Source organism: Coregonus lavaretus, assembly GCF_964263955.1.
Source record: "Coregonus lavaretus genome assembly, chromosome: 27".
Lineage (NCBI taxonomy): Eukaryota > Metazoa > Chordata > Actinopteri > Salmoniformes > Salmonidae > Coregonus > Coregonus lavaretus.
Window position 1 is genome coordinate 17,129,429 of NC_140014.1, and position 20,054 is coordinate 17,149,482.

Below are 20,054 nucleotides of genomic sequence, written 5' to 3' on the forward strand. Positions count from 1 at the left end.
TGAAATGTAATCCAGCTTTGATGCATCACGTCGGAGCAGTCAGTGGCTCGCTCGCTTGATTATTGATGGTACCTGCCTCCTAGTAAGCTAGCTAGCTAACCTTTGAGTCCAATGTTTATTGTAATTTTTTTTACCACGTCGAATATATGTGGCATCATGCTACATATATGATAAACGTGGAGCTGGCTAATGTTAGCTAGCTAAGCCAAGACATCCTTTGTGGCTAGCGCGTCTGTCTGACGTTAGCTTGCAAGCCACCAGTAGTGTCATTGTAGTACGGTTAGGCAGAGCTAGCTGATTAGCATGCCAGTCAGCAGCAGGCAGGTTACAGAAACCTAGCCATCTAGCTAGCTTTGTGCTAACAAGGTGCTTCGATTCACGTCCTAGATACTAACTAGATGGCCAGTTTTGTTTGTAAGTTGGCTGCTAGCTTCCTAGCTATCAACCTCTAGTCCTTCAAGGGCTTGTTAGCTAACATAGCCACTGGCACTGTCTAGCTTGCTAAACTCAATATAATGTATATTGCTAGGCTAGCTAACGTTAGCATTAACAAAAGAGCCATTCAGTAACGTTAGCCAACATTTAGAGATGACATCTGAACAGAATGCACATTACACTTTGTTGAAACATGTAACTAGGTAGTTAGCTTGCTAGCCTCACAAATTAAATTAGCCTTTGGCTGTACTTTCAATTATTTATCTAGCTAGTTTGCTACATATTCAGTTAGAATTGCATAATTCATAGGTGGTTGTCACATGACATGGCTACCTATTCTTATTGAATGCCATTTATTTAGTCCTGAGGCAGGCATCAGGAAATGATAGGAATAGCCAGCCTGACAATTACATACTTTATTTGCAGCTAATAGAAAAAACCCGTAAGTAATCAGTTGTATGTTTGAGACATTAGTCTATTTATCAAAAACAAAGTGGAAATATAAGTATTGAGTTGAATAGAAAATACCTGCCTATTGTATAGGCTAGCTATTTTACCCCGGCAGAGAAAGGAGCTGGGGGGGGGGGGGGGGATGAACCACTGTTGTCAATATGTCAGTTGCTTTTTGTGGAATTTCTCTTACCAGGCTTTGTGTTTAAATGTGTTTAAGTTTATCTCACTTTCAGTTCCTACCTAGAGTTTCAATGGTCAATATTGTTTCTATCACTCATCTAATGCAAAAATTCAGATTCAGAAAAAACATTTGTACAAATTGCAGATATGTTTGTAATGACAGATTGTGGGATCTAACTCTTTAATTGGACATACAGTCAGGTCAATAATTATTGGCACCCTTAATAAAGATGAGTAAAAAATACTGTCTAATTATACTGAGCTATATTGTATGCAATACAAAAAAGGGAAATTATATTGTTTTATACTAATACAATTGCTCAGAGAAATAATTTGTTTAACTAGTAATACAGATTTTTTTCAAGATAGTGGTCAAAATGATTGGCACACCTGTTTTCAATACTCTAGCACCCTCCCCTTTGCGAGACACTAAAGACACTGAGTCTTTTACTAAAATGTTTTATGAGATTGGAGAACATGTTGGGATGGATTTTAGACCATTCCTCCATACAGAATCTTTCCAGATCCTGGATATTCTTCATCTGCTCTTATGGACTGCCCTATTCAATTCAAGCCACAAGTTTTCAATGGGGTTCAAGTCCAGAGACTGAGATGGCCATTGCAAAATGTTGATTTTTGTGGTCAATTAACCATTTCTTTGTTGATTTTGATTAGTGCTTTGGGTTTTTGTCTTGCTGGAAGATCCACTTGCGGCCAAGTGTCAGCCTCCTGGCAGGGGCAACCAGGATTTTTGGCTAAAATGTCCTGGTACTTGGTAAAGTTAATGATGCTGTTGACCTTAACAAGGGCACCAGGACCAGTGGAAGCAAAATAGCCCTATAACATCAAAGATCCACCCCCATATTTTACCATAGATAGGATCTACTTTTCTGCATATGCTTCTGTTTTTCAATGCCAAACCCACCACTGGTGTGCGTGGCCAAAGAACTCTATTTACCTGTCACCTGACCATAGCACCGACATATGGTCAGATGACATGAAAATAGAGCTCTGTGGCCACGCATACCAGTAGTAGGCCCAATGTGTTCTCCAATCTCGTAATTTTATTTCATAAAAAGGCTCAGTGTCGTTATCCTCGAAAGGGTATTGAAAACAGAGGTGGCAATAATTTTGATCCCTATCACTTATATGATCCCTATCACTTATATTTGGAAATTATATAATTTTTTTTGGAGCATACAATATCTTTATCAAGGGTGCCAATAATTATGGACCTGACTGTAAATCGAGGACATATAAGACGCCTCATTATATTACCATCTTTAGACGTCCCTTTCACATTGCATGCTGTTAAAATAAAAGTATCTTCTCCATTTATTTACAGATGGGACTCTTCCAAAGAAAGCCCTGTTTGTTAACCAACGGGTATACCTTTGAACAGGAAGCGTCATTCCGTGTTGTAGGCCTAGGTTATATGCATACTGTAAGGTCATTTAGCCTAATTTCATCAGTATCTTAGTATCATTCCATGCCAGACAACCAGAAATATTGCCAGTCTCCCACTGTCTTTGTATGGTGTCTTTATGAAGCTCACTGTGAAGCGGTGTGCTAGTTGGACAGTTTATATTGATTCACCTTGCCTGAGTCCATCTTTTAACAGGCTCGCTGACCTGTAGAAGACCTGTATCTGGGACAGGCCCCCTGTCATTTAGGCACTACATATCAACCACTTTACACTCCATCTCAAAAAAGTGGTGAACTAGCGCAAAGGTGGTTAAAATGTCAAAAGTCTAGCCTATCAGGGTACTTTTCTGCTGACGCTGCACGTTCAATGTCAAGACTTGTACGGTCAAGATAGAGGTCAACAGTGGTCCAAGGGAGTCTTTTACTTCCCTACGGTTTTTCTTGTCCTCATGTGTGGGCAAAGATAAGGCAGGTCTGTTTGTGCAGCAGCTGATAGCTGGGCCTCCATATTGATGTCCGTTGGCCACCCCCCTCCTCCCTCCTGCAGTCAGTGTTTTCAGCAAAGAAGGATTTCCTCCTGGTCTGGTGCTGGCTGGTTCCTGTGTGGACAGGAAGTGGGGATGAGTGATGGGGGTGCTGGACACAGCAGGGAGTCTAGGGGGAACGTTGACCTCTTTTTATTGTGCTGCTATAAATAATGGCGAAAGCTTACAAAGCTATGTGTGTTTTATTGTAATGTTCAAAACGCATATTTTGACGAGAACTCAGACAGATTTTTACACACACTGACCAAAGAACACGGGCAAATGCCACTACCTCCATTCTTAACGAAAGATAAAACATGCCACTTCCGATGTTTTTGATATCATGATAGGAATGATATTAAAGGTCCTTCTAAATGTCAGGGACATCCTGAAACTAGTGAGAGTCAGGACTCTGTCCCTGGTGCCCCTATCTATGTTGATTCAGCTTGACCAGTGTTTTCCACAAGCACATGGAGTAGCCAGCCAAATAGAAAAAGTAGCCGTGCCGGGGGTTCAGAGCTTGTTTTGGAAAGAATTCTCGATTTTTGGTGACCTCTGGTACATTCTAATGCCTTGATTCCATCTGAAATACATAGTGAAATTATTGAATACTTTATTGAGTTTACCTCCCAGACTGGACAAATGTTTTGTGGTATTGTGTACAATTTCAATTACAGAAAATGTATGAATTCAGTGTAGGCCTATTCATTTTTTGTGATATCTTCTAGGACTATTTTCTAAGTAAGAGAACAATAAACCTTTTTTAACATTTAACCTTGTCTTCTCTTGAGATTTAAAGTATTTTACTGCAATATATGAATTTTACTGCAAGATATGAATGAAGTAAATAGCCCAAATTATCTTAATGTTTTATTTAAAATCAAACATTGTGTGATGGGCACTTTTTCAAATGGAAAAATTGCTATAAATTAAACAGAACAGATGCTCAATTAAGTTCTGTGTCCATACGTGTTAAGAGAAGAGAGAGAACGATATCAGTTAAATTAGTGAAAGAATTTCAACAAGTGTTTGCAACTCTCTTTGTGAATTGCATTATGTCATTTATTTGAGAGAAAAAAACTTGTTTAACAACTGACCCACAGATTTCTTCTTAAATAATCTTGTAAGAGTCTGCTGACTTCCACAGGCTTCAAGCTTCCTTTTAAGAGGCATTTCTCAGCTATCTGCAATACAGGTATGAAGCAGGTGTTAATCATGGGCTTTGCTACACAGAAAGCAGCAGTTGACTACTCCATTGTCAACACTTTGATTCAATCAGTAGACATACACTACCAGTCAAAAGTTTGGACACACCTACTCATTCAAGGGTTTTTCTTTATTTTTACTATTTTTTACATTGTAGAATAATAGTGAAGACATCAAAACTAAGAAATAACACATATGGAATCATTTAGTGAACTTTTTTTTCTCCTGATTTGCGAATTGAAAAGTAGCCTAGTTAATTTAAGTTGAAAAAGTCCCCGGCTAAAAATTGGTGTGTAACCAGCTGTATAGTCGAAAGTCAGCACTAGTGGAAAACACTGCTTGACTCAAGTTTGATTTATGCCCAATATCACTGTATGACATGACAGCATCAGTAGGCTATACCAAGGTCTATGATCAGGAAATAGTCACGGACCTAAAAGTCTATTTTCAGTGGAGTTTCTTTGTCTTGTTTTTGTGCCCAGTGAGCATATCTGTAATATTGAGTGTGAGAGTTGCTGCATGTTAATTTGCTGGTCATGCCTGATTGGATCTGCCTGAGGTTGTTAATTACAGGAGCCTGCTAGACCACCTGATCACACATACCTCTATGACTGGAGCTGTGCATGGCTATTCCTTAACTGGGATAACACACACATACGCACACACATAGTACGCATGTATGCACACACCACACACTTACAGTGCATTTGGAAAGTATTCAGACTCCTTGACTTGTTCCAGATTTTGTTACTTTACAGCCTCATTCTAAAATTGATTAAATAGTTTTTCTACACACAATACCCCATAATGACAAAGCAAAAACAGGTTTTCAGTAATGTTTTGGTACCCTTCCCCAGATCTGTGCCTCGACACAATCCTGTCTCAGAGCTCTACGGACAATTCCTTCGACCTCATGGCTTGGTTTTTGCTCTGACATGCATTACATTTACATTTACATTTTTGTCATTTAGCAGACGCTCTTATCCAGAGCGACTTACAATTAGTGAGTGCATACATTATGTTTTTTAATATATATATTTTTTTATACTGGCCCCCTCGTGGGCATCGAACCCACAACCCTGGCGTTGCAAACACCATGCTCTACCAACTGAGCTACATCCCTGCCGGCCATTCCCTCCCCTACCCTGGACGACGCTGGGCCAATTGTGCGCCACCCCATGGGTCTCCCGGTCGCGGCCGGCTACGACAGAGCCTGGATTCGAACCAGGATCTCTAGTGGCACAGCTAGCACTGCGATGCAGTGCCTTAGACCACTGCGCCACTCGGGAGACTATGCAGCTCTGAGACAGGATTGTGTCGAGGCACAGATCTGGGGAAGGGTACCAAAACATTACTGAAAACCTGTTTTTGCTTTGTCATTATGGGTTATAGAGACAGTTGGGTGCCTTTCCAAATCATGTCCATTCTTTGAATTTACCACAGGTAGACTCCAATCAAGTTGTAGAAACATATCAAGGATGATCAATGGAAACAGGATTCACCTGAGCTCAATTTCGAGTCTCATAGCAAAGGGTCTGAATACTTATGTAAATTATATTTCTGTTATATATTTTTTATAAATTTGCACACACAAAATAAACCTGTTTTCGCTTTGGTATTGTGTGTAGATTGATGATGAAAAACATTTAATCAATTTTAGAATAGGGCTGTAACGTAACAAAATGTGAAAAAAATCAAGGGGTCTGAATACTTTCCGAATGCACTGTATGTCTGTGAGATTCTACTTGCACTCTGCCCTCTCCATTCCCTAGTGGGATATAGGCTAACACTCTGCCCTCTCCATTCCCTAGTGGGATATAGGCTAACACTCTGCCCTCTCCATTCCCTAGTGGGATATAGGCTAACACTCTGCCCTCTCCATTCCCTAGTGGGATATAGGCTAACACTCTGCCCTCTCCATTCCCTAGTGGGATATAGGCTAACACTCTGCCCTCTCCATTCCCTAGTGGGATATAGGCTAACATAAAAGTCAAGGCTATAATTCAGAGAGAATTTGCTTATCTTTATTATTTGTTATTCAAGGATGCAGTGTAAACAACTTGCTTGACCTAAAACTGCAACAATGGTAAAAAAGTACAACTGTTGTTGGTGATGTGTGTGTGTGTGTGAGCAAGAGAGAAGAGAAGACAGAATGTTGGCCACAGTGTCACTTCATCCTCTTTCCCCCTCTCCATGCTTTTACGGTGAGTGATGGTGGGGTCAGGGTCAACTAGAATGGCTGCTGTTAGGAGGTAAAGCTCTGGGCAAACAATCACTGCCACATCGGAAACCAACTCAACAAGGTTATTTTCCCTGCTGAGTCAAGCTGGATAGATTCAGACTCATTTTATTTCCTCCCTGTCCACAGCATAGCCTACTTTCAATCACTTGCCCACATTCAGTGTACCATAGATTAACGCTGAGATGCTGCTCATGCGTCACAGTTTAAATGCACATCTTAGCTAGGCTCCATTCATAAATGACAGTCAGGTAGAGGTCTGCGTGGGAAAGATTTCTTATTCCCGCTCCTGCCTGCACCTGCAGCTTTTCATACCGCACCTGCTGGCTTTATGTCCGACTCCCACCCGGCTACCGCAAGAACTGGTCCCGATCTGAACCGCAGTCCCGCAATGTTATTTTATTATATGTGATGCGGCTCACTTGTCAGCAATGGTCCCAGCAATTGTGCACCCTATAGGCAATATCAAAATTCGCAAACATAACTTAAGAAATAGCCTAGGTTAAATTACCAGAGATTCTCACATGGCCCATTATATTAAGCTATCGTATTACTGGGCTATATCAGCCAATAAGCTAGACTTAGTTTGAAAAGAGCAGAGTTGGCAAGACTTTTTATATCCTACCTTTTTATGAGTGGGACGATTTTCAGACGGAGACAAATATGGGTGATCAATATGTACTTCTAGGCAATGTAGTAAACTGTAGCCTAATCATATTTAGGAAGTACATTTCCTTGGAAATATAACTGCCAGTGATTCTCCACCCATGCATAGGCTGTATCCTACTCTATTTTAATTGAGACCACATGCGCACCTGATCTCGCACCTATGGATACTGAATTTGAAGCAGCAAGAATGATGAGAGCGGACACTTACACTTTCAAACATTTGGGATTGCACTTCGACTAACGTTGGTTGAGTGTCCTCCACTTTCCATTATCAATATCTATGTACAGACACTGTAGTAAACTATAGCCTATTCATATTTAAGTACATTTCCTTGGAAAGATGACTGCCAGTGATTCTCCACCCATGCATAGACAGTCTACTCTATTTCATTGAGACATATATATATATATATATATATATATATATATAAAAATATAACTAGGCACACTTGGTCTCACACAACCAACTAGAGAGGAAGGCTACTGGTGTTGAAGCAGTGAACTGAGAGTGTGTGAATAATGCTACAAAGATGTGTTTTTAATACAATAGGTAGGCTAACACATACAAAGTAGAAAGAGGACAGTTTCCAAATAATCTGCAGAACCACAAAAATATTTTCATCCCAAAGTCGTCTGTCTGACCGCCTGCTCCAACCCTCAGTATGAAAAATGCTGACTGTGCTGCAATGATCTCTGTCATGTCCCAGCTCTCTACAGTCAGGCTAGTCTGTGTCATACTGTGTTTTAATAGTTTTGTCCAAATAGAAAATAAATAATCCCATGTGATTGACTTTAGCCCATTTTAGAAAGTTATTGTGTGTTCTTTGAAGTACAGTCTGGGCTCTACCATCGGCCTACTCACTGTCTCTGGATGCCAGCTTATCAGGAAACTAAATCAGTCAAAATGTCCATGTAATTTACATCGACGCACATTGTGGTCTACCTTCTTGATGGGTGTGATTGGGGCAGTCCATGTAGCACTCAGACTAAACTAAATAAACTCTCAAAGAGCGTCTTATGATAAGACCACCTGCCTTCAGGGCATCATTTTTCTAATTTGAGACTTCTTTCACTGCTCGTACTGTACTGTACAGCATTTAGGCTGACCGAAAGTTGTCAAACCCTAGAATAATAGACAAAGCTATTCAATGAATGAGTAGGTGTGTCCAGACTCTTGACTGGTACTGTATATATATATTTATTATTATTATTATTGTTGTTATTATTATATATTTCATTTTTGTTGGGGGGTCGAGGTGAGTAGGAGGATTATTTAAGATACTGTTTGAGGGTTTCAGATGTTTTCGGAAGATGGGCAGGGACTCTGCTGTCCTAGCTTCAGGGGGATGCTGGTTCCACCATTGGGCTGCCAGGACAGAGAAGCGCTTGGACTGGGCTGAGCGGGAGCTGCCAAAAGACCTGAGGTGGCAGATCTCTTATAATTGACAGTCATTCCACCTCAAAAGGCACAAGAAAGAGGCTTTTGAAACCCATAATCTCATATTGTTGAAATATAATTTGATCCCTGAGAAATGAAGTTCATTGATTGCACCCAAATTGGCCATTTAAATGGATAGGATTCAGATAATATTCAATAAATGTAGTACCCAACATCCGATTTCAACCAAACTTCTTCCCACCAATGAGTAAGACATGAGGAATCCATTCTTTTTTCAAAAGCCACACACAGACCCCCCACACTCCATGCCAATCCCACCCCAACAACCAGTATACGTAATCAGTTCTCTATGTTTGACAAGTAGTATAAAGCTGTGGCTTGTATTATTGCTTCTCCATACTATGTAATGCATTCCCTGTGAATCTGGATGTTTTTTCTCCCCCTGTTCAGAGAAATTAGTCATTGAAGTCGCTTGCATTATTTACCATGAAGTAATGTGACTGTACCAGGTTTTAAGCAGTAAATGCCACTCCATGGCAGTCTTATGTTTTTCAATCAAATTGAAAAACAGCTCTATATTATGGCTGGGCGGTATAGCATGTTGTACTATATACCGCTATTGATGCACGGACCAGTTTGGGCTTTTACTTTACCTTCTATAACAGTATTTTAATGTTTGGTTTGTTAAATGTGATATGTAACTCCGGCGCTTTTAATGTCCGTTTTTATAGTTTGCTACTTGAGTCGTCTTTCTTCCTCACCTGCTGCTGCATGCATTGAGGTATAGCAAGAATTGCTGCTTGTCCTTGCCCTGCCCCCTGTCACTCAAGGAGAGAGCAGTTGCTCGACCACGGAGTCACAAGCACTTTCTCGACCACGGAGTCACAAGCACTTTCTCGACCACGGAGTCACAAGCACTTTCTTGCCGTTCACTCTGCAGTCTGCATGGTCTGATAGATGCAACAAGCTGCTGGTGACATGCTGCTTTCCACAAGCGTTCTATAGTTACACTATTAGTTTGTGTATCTTACTGTCTGAAAACGACTGTCTGCAAGTTTGTATTTTCTTAGCAAGTTGTGGCTAAAATAAATCTTGTTAGCCGCTAATACTAATCGCTAGTTGGCTAGCTAGTCAGAGCAAACATAGCGATCTAATACAGCCTGGTACCAATGCTGGTGTAGGCCTAGATAAGCATGTTGTTTGTGCAACGGTATCTTCTAAATCAGAGAGGAATAGGTGAAGCATGAATATGTTAGCTAGCTGTATGAGAACATGTAATGTAAAATCTAATTAGGGTAATTTGGAAACACTGACCAACACTTTTGTTCCTACCCTGTCAATTCCTCCCTGGCTTATTCATTTGTTGTCATGTCAAACAACTATATTCCAAACATTTGTTAATTTCGTCAACAATAACTACCACAGAAAATACTCGTCAACGACCTATTTTTCCTGACTAAAGTTGATGTTAAAGAGACAAGATGCCCTGGAAAAAAACAACTATTACAAATTGCTTTTCTTTTTTGTCGACAAATGTGACGAGACGAGAATTCCACAAGAGACTAATGGACATTTCATTTACATTTTAGTCATTTAGCAGACGCTCTTATCCAGAGCGACTTACAGTTAGTGAGTGTATACATTTTTTCATACATTTGACATGAAGCTCCCTTTCATCTGTTTTGTCCAATATTAGGAGTATAGTAATAGTTCTGGCATTTTTGTAAAGATCAAATTCTCCCCTTTTCAAGGAACAACTTTTATATTATTATATAAATATATATTATTATTTGTTATTGTTAAACCTATTGTTATTTACCCCCCTTGACAGCTGTGATGGGGAGAATCTGAGCTGTAAATTGGTTAACCTGTAGCCAAGGCTTTGTAGCCTGTATGGTTCATTAAGGCTGGCGTTGGTTACAGTCTCAAATAGCTGCCTGTCCCTTTCTAATAGCTGGACAATGGCACACATTTCAGCAAATACTGTAAACGGCTGTTTCAAATATACGCTGTTCTAAATGAATTGTTTAGGAGGTTACCATGAATTGTTTGAGGTTTAATGTTTGATTTGTTACATTAAATAACTCAGTAATGACTCAAAATGATGGCACTCATCCGTTTTTATTGCGAGTAAGAAACTGCTAGCAATTGGCTGCTTAACAGCTGAGAACTGCTTGCTAACTGGCAAGCACAAAAACAGTCAACAACTTCGGGAGAACAAACCCCCAGAAATCAGCCGAAAATGCACAGTCAGAGGATAATAATGATTCTGTATCCTGAAATAGAGGCATACTAAGACAAAAGAAACATTACACGGTGTGTAAATGATAACACATTAGTTCAGGAAATGAAGAAATTGACTAAAATGCTGGAAGTGAATGCTGGAATTAAACAATTAACTATGAAAATGAGCAAAAGCTGTGTGCATTAAGGAAATAGACGCCTGGCTCAAATAGAAACCCGTCTCTAATAAGTGCCTGTTGTGTTCAGTGATTTAAGCCCGGGCTATTCATTAAATATTCATGATTTAATAGAAAACAATGAACTGACTATTATGTGACTAAAATGGCTGTGACTAAAACTAGACAAACATTTTCCAGAGTTTTAGTCAACTGATAATAACTAAAACTAACGAAGGATGAAATTACTCAAATGTGACTAAGACTAAAGTATTTTAAGACTAAAACTAAATCTAAAATAGCTGCCATAATTAACACCGATTCCAACTATAGAATTAGAATAATTTTTACATTTTACATACAGAATAATCATTCTATTTCCATGATTCCAACAGTTCACCAATTAACTACGCCTAGTTTTGCCCATATCATGCAGGCCTGTGTGGCACAGTGTGGAAATGATAACAAAATTCCCTCCAAAAACCTTTTTTGGAGGGAATAAACCACACAGAAAGGGGCCGTTTCCTGGACACAGATTAAGCGTAAAAGAAGGACAAACTGAATTGCTTTCATGGAGGACTGGCTTAGATTGTGAGGATGAGCACACAATTCATTTTCATCATGAGCCAAATCTATTGGTTTTCTACTAGGGCCGGGACGATACCAGTATCGCTATATTTTTTCCATAGGTGGAGATAAAGGCCTCAAATCCATTGTGAATAGCTGGGTGTAGATGTGAACTGTGCTAGACAGGTTTGGTGACACTAGACAGCCATTAGCAGGTCCGTGTCTGTCTAGTGTTGCCCATTAGGATGACAGCTTCTGTCATTATCACCCTGGCTCTGCTAGCTCCACACCTCTCTCCTATAGTACAGTAGGCCTCCCTAGGCCTGCAGGGCTCAGGGCTGACACTGGCTCTGGGGGTGAGACTGAGGGACCGAAGAGAGAGCAGCCTGGCCTGATCTCATGGAACAGTTTCCTCCTTGCCACTCCCATGGTTGTCTGTTATGACTGTGTACCTGTTAGGCTGGTCAATACCAGGCAGTCATAGTGAACGAGGAAATGATGTAATTTAGGGAAGTGTTTTTGGGGGGGAACTGTCTGTTCCTGTGAGATTCACACAGGGCACTATAGGCCTCACCTCAGCCTAGTGAAAAGAATAACAGTTACCATACGATGAGCTACAATAATGTATTAGCCATAATTCTGCTCTGAATCTATATCTGTCTTTACCTTAAGATGAGGGTCAGCCCAGTCCACTCCTATTCCTGCCAGTGAGCTGGCTGGCCGGTGCGGGTGTGACTTCCCTAAGCTGGGTATAGCACTAAGATAAGCATCTGGCAGTATAAAGAAGCACTGTGTCCAGGCAATTATGTTGCAAACAATGTATGCCATGATAAAAAAGCAGCTTGCACACACCTGTCCTCTTTATCCACACCTCACACAGGCTTCAACCAGTCAGCTCCAGTGTCAGAAATGTTGGCCTAGATGGTCTTCTGTCAAAGAAAGGGCTTGGTATTTCTGGATTCATGATATCATGTACAGTAGAAAAACAATGTGATATTTTTTTGGGCCAAACAACAGAGAGTACTAGGCCCATTTGTTAATGCAGATTCAGCACTGACCTACTTCTGGTTAAATAAACAAGTACGACAATGGTGACATGCGGTAGAAAGCATGATGTCCAGCCGGGATATCTAGTCCCCATCTTGGCAGTGGCATACAGGCTAGATGCTATGTTTTGGCCAGGCTATCTAGTCCCCATCTTGGCTGTGGCATACAGGCTAGATGCTGTGTTTTGGCCAGGCTATCTAGTCCCCATCTTGGCTGTGGCATACAGGCTAAATCCTGTGTTTTGGCCAGGCTATCTAGTCCCCATCTTGGCTGTGGCATACAGGCTAAATCCTGTGTTTTGGCCAGGCTATCTAGTCCCCATCTTGGCTGTGGCATACAGGCTAAATCCTGTGTTTTGGCCAGGCTATCTAGTCCCCATCTTGGCTGTGGCATACAGGCTAAATCCTGTGTTTTGGCCAGGCTACCTAGTCCCTATGTTGGCTGTGGCATACAGGCTAAATCCTGTGTTTTGGCCAGGCTACCTAGTCCCTATGTTGGCTGTGGTATACAATCTAGATGACGTATTCGAAGGTCAGGTCAGTGCCCTGGGGCTGCAGAGTCAGGCTCACCTTTCGCTGCATGGCCTGAGGCTGATGATGGCTGGTGTTTGTGACATATAGGAGTCAACATCAAACCAGTGGTCTATAGTTCAGTTTGGCCACGACCATTTCAATGAAACTGACATATTGTTGAAGTGCAGGCTTTGGTGCGGCAAGTCTACCAATGACATTGTTTCCCCTAGGAACACAGTTTATTTTATTTTGCAGTGGCGGCCACGATTTAGATGCATGTAGGAGAAACACTGCATATACGGGCAACTCTGAACAACAAGTGTGTTGATAGATCCATTCCCTGTGTAGCCTATATTTTTATGTCCTGATTTTATGAGAAATTGACTGTGTACATGCAACTTGTTTATTTTATTTGGTCCCGATATTGAATCATCTATAAAGGGTCTCAGGAATGAGTCCATAGACTTCCCCTAATTGGTTGGAGAGGATCAGGAGCGGTTACGACTCACGACAGAGTCCCGCAGGGAAGAAGCTTTGGTTTTGGGAAAATACTGTTGCTCTGTAACACACACCTGCCTGATGCAGCCCTTTCAACTCTCCTCATGTGCATTTCTTAGTGTCTGTCAGTCAATCTCTGTTTATCATTCTCAACTACAATCATACAAACTTTCGTGAAGATTCACTTGAGAGAAAAGAGCAGTGTGTTTGAGGGAAAATAGTGTATCTGTATTCTGAGCATTAGGATTGTATAGCGGAGTTGATTGAGTGAAGACTAGAGACATGGTTCACTTGACCTTTGAAATGTTTGGCAAACATTCACCATCATTTTGACTATCTTCAGAAAGGGTTTAATGTCGCCTCTGCTTGGTTACTCAAGGTCTTCCTTTCATCTTATAGCCTTTATAGCACTTTGATCCATTTAATGTGTTTGACAGTTTTCTTTCACTAAGAAATGTGACATGAAAAAGTTCATGATTGAATTCAGCACTTGAGAAATCTAAATGTCTTTGTACTGTAGGCTAAATGCTGAGAGGGACAGAGGCACATGACAAGGACAAAGGCAATGCAACAAAGCATGAAGAGTAGCCTAGGCCTAGTCTATGTTTTGCACTGAGCAATATTTGTATCCTTTACACAGCTCATGAATGTCTGGTCAGACTGGTTTCATGGTCGCAAGTTCAAATAACAGAATGTACTGGATAGGGTTGTGCAATTCTGGTAACTTTTCAACATTTCCTAGGTTTTCTAGAAATCCCGGTTGGAAGATTCCAGATGTCTTGTTTATTCCCTCCTGATTCCTGGAATGTTCCAACCAGTATGTTTGGAACACCTGGGTATTCCTACAGGTGTGTGTTGCCCCAGTAAACAACCCTGGTTGTCATCTCCATTGAAATCTAAAGGGTGTTTTCTTCTTTTCTGGTGAGGTAATCAAAAAGGCGGGTAGGCTCCGCATGGGCTGTAAGGTAATAACTACATCAGTGGTTCTCAACTGGTTTTGCCTCGGGACCTAAATTGAACCAGGTTGTCTCAGTCGCGACCCAATATTCACATCGGGAAAAATAATCTCCAAAATACAATCTGGATGTATTTTTTAATGCTATATTGATATTAAATGTACCAATTATATGACAAGGGAACACCATTCCCACCTCTGTCAATAATTCAATTTTGACCATATTCTTGATAAAGAATGTTAATAAACTCACTGGTTTGAGACAACAAAATCAACCAAAATAGTGCTGCTAATAGCTCTATATTGAAAATACTGTGATTTGAAGAATTTTTCAGAGATTTAAGTTATTGCATTTTTAAAATTCATTTTCATTTATACACACTATACCTGGTTTAAGTTCAGACTGGAGTATAAAAAATCATAATAATAAAAAATACCCATTCCAAACCTACCATGACCCAAATATGGGTTGCAACCCACCAATTGAGAATCGCTGCACCAGATGGCCATGCTGCTAAGAACAAAATTCCTAGGCTTATCGTCAGAATTGATGCACAAGAACATGAGCTAACCCATTTGTTCTTCATTTTGTGTTAGAGGTAGGGGTAAAATCAGCTTTTTTTTACTGTCCTTTTCAGCCTATAAGTGATAACCGGGCAGCAGCTTGCCTCTTGCCTGCTGCTTGCCATCCCGGGTTAATTAACGGAGGTATTTGAGGGCGACCTCATGAGGAAGAGAGGCAGCCGCAGTTGAGCTGCTCCCTGATCTCTGAACACAGACAGACTGGCCTGAGGTCAGGCTGCATCCAGCCACTGCTACCATGTCTGTCAAAGGTTCAATCTGTTGCATAATCCTAATGAAAGGCCCCACAGGTTGAAATATGGCCTTTCATTTCCATCTTCCTGAAGTGTCGTGTTATCGTATTGACTTTTGCACAGTATTTAGGGGGAAAATATTAGCAAATTGCAATAGGCTAATACTAAGGTTAATCTGAATGAATGTGTCTGACAGTGGCATGACATGCTTACAAGATAGCTGCCAAGATCACACCTCACTGCCTGGGAGGTGTAGCAAGGCTGTTGACAGTTAGTTGTAAACCACTGTTATATATCACGGTGGATGAGGATGCCACATATCAGCTGTACCACTACCTTTGTTCCGTTCACAGAGAGCTACTTAGCCCTGTGGCTTTACCCTGGCAGTCAGGAGTTAATCACACACTGTAAATACACTGCTTACAGAAGATGATGCATGTTGCTCAGGCTGTTATTGGTGTCTTCTACCTTAAGAGCCTCTGTCTGTACGTTACTAGGACCTGCCATTGGCTGGCTGGCTGCAGGCTGAGGGCTTTAACAGCTCCATGCATCAGTCTATAGAGTCAGCCCTGGTGATAGCTCACTGAATGGACTCCCATTTATCCTCATAAGGGACACCAATTTGACTCAGTGAGATCAATTATGATTGACGGCTCAGGGGCTTCAGTGCTGCTCTGCTGGTGTCCCTGGTTCATTTACTGGCAGTGGGAGCCTCTGTGTGTTATCAAGGCCTCTGAATGAGCCTGCTCCTGCTATCCTTCCATTGCTTCCTAGTACTACCCTTTCCCTCCCTGTGAATTGTATCATGTGACAGACTGCAGTGAAGTTTCCCTCGCTGCAGCTGGTTGCCATGGATTTATCATTAACCTACTCTTAACGTGGTCCAAAGTCAGCGACTCAGCGCTGCTTTCAGAGGGCTGTGGAGTGAGAGCTCATAGCTGGGCTGCTGCTGGCTGATTGCAGCTTTTTCATTGATTTTCTTTTTTTTACACTTCCCTCCCTTGCTTCTCTCAGGTTGGCTTCCTGGTACTTGGTTTTCAAATAGCTGAGGCGATGGTGAGATTAAGATTTCTTAGCAGTTAGCACACTCAGAGAAGACGAGGAGGATGAAGAGGTGAGCTGGAGCCTGCTGTGCCCTACTGATGACCCCCATGGGGTGGCTACTGTGGATGGACCGGGGTGAAAGAACACCTGCTATGTTAGGTGTATGGAATTAATTGAGGACACTGTGGCTGTGTTAGCTAGCGGTTCTGCTCAAGGTTTCCTTGACTGAGGCAGTGACTGAACTGAACTGCAGCACAGTACTGCCTGGCCTGCCTAGTGACACAGTGCCTACTGCCTAGCCTACACTCCTCCAATGGGGGGTCTCTCTCTTTCATCCATCTCTCTCTGGCCCAAGGCACCAGCACTGAATCAAAACCACAGTGTCGCTGAGAGAAAAAAGTATCTGTTTTAAAATACAATTATCCCTCTCCCCCAGTCTCCTCTCTCTCGGTGTGTGGGCCAGAGTGATGGGGGTTTCAGGTAGCTAACCCTGCACCCATCCTTCAGCCTCGACATTAGCTGCCTCCCCCACGGCTCTGTGTTGTTGCCCCCCAGGCAAGTTAGCCTGGTTAACGTCCCTTCTGTGTGCTTGTCTGCACTGAGCCTCGTGCGAGAGACAGCCTCACCCCATCTCTTCTCTCTCCCTCCTCCCCCACCATCTCCTCTGTCTGTGTGCTACACCTCCAGTGTCAGGCCTGTGTCTCACTCCTCCTGACAGGCAGCCAGAGCAGAAAAAGAGCTAGGTCTAAATGCTAATGAGAGTCTGTCCGATCAAAGGTTGATTAACTAGGCCCTCCTGTATGAATGTGACATAGCATATTAATGACTCCATGTGGTGTGAGTGGCACCCATTTAGCTCCCTGCAGCTAGGGAACATTTCTACAGTAAATGGCTTCTTGTCATTATGCCTACAGGAAGTGTTGTGTGCCTTTTCAGTTTGAACAGGTCAGAGTTGTTAGCCAAGGGTCTGGATGTTTTACAGTACAGTGTAAATATGCATGCGGCTTCAGATGACTGGATGACCTTCACCAGTTCAACATGATTGACGACATTTACATTTTAGTCATTTAGCAGACGCTCTTATCCAGAGCGACTTACAGTTAGTGAGTGCATACATTTTCATACATGCTCTACCAACTGAGCATCACGGGACTAGACCTAATGCACACAGCAGTGCTCTCTCACAGTTGAACGTTAATCAATTAGAACATAGCCTAGATGTAAAGTGCACAAAACATTCAGTAGTCTATAATGTCAACCATGCAGGCTTCCCACCCAATTCACTTACTCCACCAAATACATTCTAATTTAGTTAATGTCTCCAGCCTAGTTGTTTTGGCCCAGAGGCATGTCAGAGTGGTCTTGTATTGCACATGAATCACTGGCCAATGTGCTGGTGCCCCAGTTTAACAGTTTAACCGTCGATGGAACTGAGGTCACACTGACGCAGACAGGACTCCATGTTGACATGATGTCATGTGACATCCCGAGACCTAGGGGTCAAACAGCCGTGACTTTTAGATTTGATCCGACATTTTAGAGCCAGTCGTCTCCTTATCCTTACCCTGAGAGAAAACAGTGAGGATAGACAGTGAGACCTATATCTCAGCGTGAAGAACATGTTGTGTTTCTCTTCCTGAGTACCTCTCTTTTAATATTTAATATGGCCGTCAGACATCAGCTCCTCTGCCCTGCTGTTGCAGGTTGTTATTCTCCAGCTGCTTCTCCCACATGGGGACTCAACAGCTGCTCTGACTGGCTTCAGGAGGTTTTCTTGCACACAATCGAGAACAGTCAGTCGCGCTAAACTCTTAGACCCAAGGTAGGATTCCTTTCGTATTCCGTTCTGATTTCGTAAACTATTTTTTTGGTTTCATTTTCAGTGTAGAAGATTTACTCAGGTAGCCCACTTCTTAACTTCTCTGGGATATGGCCCATATTCTGGTTCTTTGCCCTGCAGAGTGACTCAATAGTACTCTTGTGGCTTACTATCGTTTAAGATACAAGGCATTAGCTCTGTGTCCGGACTGCCATTGACAAGAGGCGAATTAACGATTGGCCGAGTGGAATTACAAATAAACAGTTTGGAATAGCAATTGACCCCGGGTCTGTTCTCTGCTGTTGAACTTGGCCGGAGTCTCTTAACCACACTCACCACACTCACACCAACACCCTCCTCCCTCTGCTCCACTGTATTGAGAGAGGTGCTATTGTGTTGGGATCAGTGAAATGTTGGCACTCACTCACTTCCACAAACAGAGAGGGCTCTCTGAGAAGTAAGAGCAGGGAGCAGCACTATCGGAGCAGCAGTTCCTCCTCCTGTTCCCAGTGAACAACAAAACATCTCCTCTCCTCACATATATATCTGCCATAACAGTCAGTGCTGTGTGATGATGCCAGGTGAATGGCTGGTGTTTTCCACATTCCCCCTCCTGTTTCCCAATGCAGTCAGGCAGCTCAGCTTTGTGTGAGTGAGTGAGTGAGTGATGAGAAAGGAGAGGTGTCAGAGCAGATGAAGTACACGGGTGTTGTGTTTTCTCTAAAGGATACAATATAATATCAGCCTCCTGCGTTACCCGGACCTGCAGAACCAGTTCTACATCCGTCGGCACGGCAACAAGAGAACTGAGAGCCCATTGAGTGGGGGTGGGGGGTCCCACAGGGTTAAATGTAAAACCCTACCCAAACACATGAAAACACTAACAGTGCAAAGGTCCATTGAAATGCACCAGTGTAAATAGCAGATCAACAGTACTGTGTTGTCTGTTTAGAGGATCTCTTGAGAATTCTTCCCTCTGTCAGAAATCTTCCCGTCTTCTCTGTGCACTTGTCTCTTGCTCCATCCGTCACGCTCCACAACCTGGCTAGAGGGATTTGAGCAGATGGAGAGCAGTGAGTCGATGTGAGAGGTAGAAAGAGCCGGATGACAGGCTCTGATGGGTCTGTGACATGTAGCAGGGCAGGACGTCAAACAGAAATGATCCAGCTCCACACACACACACACACACACACACAAAAGGCACACACACATACGCACGCACACTGCCTCATGTTCAAGGTATTGGAGTAAACACAGATATACGTCAATATATCAAATTAAGAGGTTGATGCTGGACAGACATGTAAACTAATTCCCCCCAATGTTGGTTGTTGATCAGAAGTTCAACATTCCAATTTCCAAGCAGACAGGATATTCTTTTTTTCTAGCATTTGATTAGATAGGAACTGAGATGGGAAGGAACCGCTAGGTTGGCTAGTTATTAGAATTACATGTTTGTTATTGCATGTATGCACAAGTCCTTGTGTATTAATCCACTCTGTGTAGCTTCTTTGTTGTCCAAAGAAGAAGAATTCCCTCTGAACAATTAAGGCTGGTCTGACAGCTGTAGAAGAGGTATATGGGAGGAAGTGACCTGGGGATGGCCTTATCCCCTGACCAATGACCCTCCGCTTGCACGTGTGCACTCCTTTCTCTTTTATACTCTATCTTACACACATACACACACACACACACACACGACCCCCAAGCCCTCCTGATTCCCTCCTTCCCTGAGGATGTGCCTGCTGGTCCTCTGTTCTCTCCCAGCAGGCTAGTTGGTTAGTAGGTGGGTACTGCTGCTGATGAGTCAACATGTTTTCCAGAGCGGCAGGCAGGAAGCGCTCCAACACAATGAGCAGTGCTGAATC

At 42.3% G+C, this 20,054-nt stretch overlaps 1 protein-coding gene across 3 annotated transcripts in view; it reads left to right on the top strand.

Annotated features, from left to right (window-relative positions):
* Positions 1-20,054, top strand: part of LOC311102825 (ral GTPase-activating protein subunit alpha-2-like) — a 135,119-nt gene that overhangs the window by 192 nt on the left and 114,873 nt on the right. The window lies entirely within an intron of this gene.